The following is a 1,917-nucleotide window of genomic DNA, read 5'->3' as shown; positions in this document are numbered from 1 at the left end:
AGTACATTTTATATATCTCTCTTGTGTCAACACAAAATAACAAAGAATATACATACTACTCCTCCTCATATTTTATATAATATAATATAAAATTATATTATAGCACCGCGTTCGCAGACCGTATGGTGATGTTACCAATCGACCAAGATTTGGGACCGTCTCCCCCGGTGTTATCTGTGATGTTAAAAGAATACGCTTCTAGGCACACCTCAACGCAGGGCGCCTAGCGTGTTCGACACGTGCGCGGTCGCCACGGCGACCGTATATGGAAAGAATGTATAAAAGAGGACGCACACGCGCCCATCGTCGAAACGGTGTGCGCAGCGTCGTGTTGGAATTTATCCCTCAAGCTCCGGGCGTTGATCGTATCTAGTGCGAATCATGCGTGTGTGTGCGCATGTAATTGCCAGCCGAGTTTTAATATGTTTACAATAACGTATTGAATAAAAATTGAGAAGTTGCGTTTAGATGAATGTTCAATTTTCAAATTGTCACAACATCGATTCCCGCCCGCGGGGTCGTGTTCGTTGCAGTTTTATGTCCCTCACAGTGGTCGAGCATCGTTGTACATCACCTCGTTGCGAGATCGTGACGGGACGGCCGCTCGTAGACCGGTCAAAGTTAGTCTATCGATATGAAGCGCGAACGTCGCGTCGCGTGCAAATTCGACGCGTTACGTTCACGCGTGTCGAGAAGGCGCGCGCGCAAGCGCGCGCCCCTCGACGCCGCCGAGCCAGCGGCTCGCCGAAGCCGCGTGACCGCGGTGTAGGCGTGTCGTTTGCGTAAGCAGCTCCCTGGTTGATCCTGCCAGTAGTTATATGCTTGTCTCAAAGATTAAGCCATGCATGTCTCAGTGCAAGCCGTATTAAGGCGATACCGCGAATGGCTCAATATATCAGTTTTGGTTCCTTAGATCTTACTCAGTTACTTGGATAACTGTGGTAATTCTAGAGCTAATACATGCAATCAGAACTCTGACCAGTGATGGGATGAGTGCTTTTATTAGATCAAAACCAATCGGCGGAGGGCCATGCGTCCGAAGTCGTTAATTTTGATGAATCTGGATAACTTTTGCCGATCGCACGGTCCAGTACCGGCGACGCATCTTTCAAATGTCTGCCTTATCAACTTTCGATGGTAGTTTCTGCGACTACCATGGTTGTCACGGGTAACGGGGAATCAGGGTTCGATTCCGGAGAGGGAGCCTGAGAAACGGCTACCACATCCAAGGAAGGCAGCAGGCGCGCAAATTACCCACTCCCGGCACGGGGAGGTAGTGACGAAAAATAACGATACGGGACTCTTACGAGGCCTCGTAATCGGAATGAGTACACTTTAAATATTTTAACGAGGAACAATTGGAGGGCAAGTCTGGTGCCAGCAGCCGCGGTAATTCCAGCTCCAATAGCGTATACTAAAATTGTTGCGGTTAAAAAGCTCGTAGTTGCATTTGTGCGCCGCGCTGTCGGTGCACCGCATCCGCGGTGATACTGACACGTCTGCGGAGCATATCGTCGGTGAGCCGGCGGTAAAACGCCGGTTCAATATCAAAATCCTATCGCGGTGCTCTTCGGTGAGTGTCGAGGTGGGCCGACAATTTTACTTTGAACAAATTAGAGTGCTCAAAGCGGGCTCAAAATGCCGCTTGAATATTTCGTGCATGGAATAATAGAATATGATCTCGGTTCTATTTTGTTGGTTTTCAGAACTCCGAGGTAATGATTAATAGGGATAACTGGGGGCATTCGTATTGCGACGTTAGAGGTGAAATTCTTGGATCGTCGCAAGACGAACATCAGCGAAAGCATTTGCCAAAGGTGTTTTCATCAATCAAGAACGAAAGTTAGAGGTTCGAAGGCGATTAGATACCGCCCTAGTTCTAACCGTAAATATGTCATCTAGCGATCCGCCGACGTT

The 1,917-nt window shown here is 48.3% G+C and overlaps 1 non-coding gene across 1 annotated transcript in view; it reads left to right on the top strand.

The window, feature by feature from the left end:
* Positions 1-791: 791 nt before the first annotated feature.
* The window catches only part of LOC123719175, a 1,905-nt gene continuing 779 nt past the window's right edge, over positions 792-1,917 (top strand). Inside the window, exon 1 of the ribosomal RNA XR_006755244.1 lies at positions 792-1,917. This exon is cut by the window's right edge and continues 779 nt beyond it. This is a non-coding gene — a ribosomal RNA (small subunit ribosomal RNA).

The sequence above is a fragment of the Pieris brassicae genome, unplaced genomic scaffold (assembly GCF_905147105.1).
Source record: "Pieris brassicae unplaced genomic scaffold, ilPieBrab1.1, whole genome shotgun sequence".
NCBI lineage: Eukaryota > Metazoa > Arthropoda > Insecta > Lepidoptera > Pieridae > Pieris > Pieris brassicae.
Note: the sequence above shows the minus strand (reverse complement) of the source record. Positions and strands in the feature narration are given on the sequence as shown.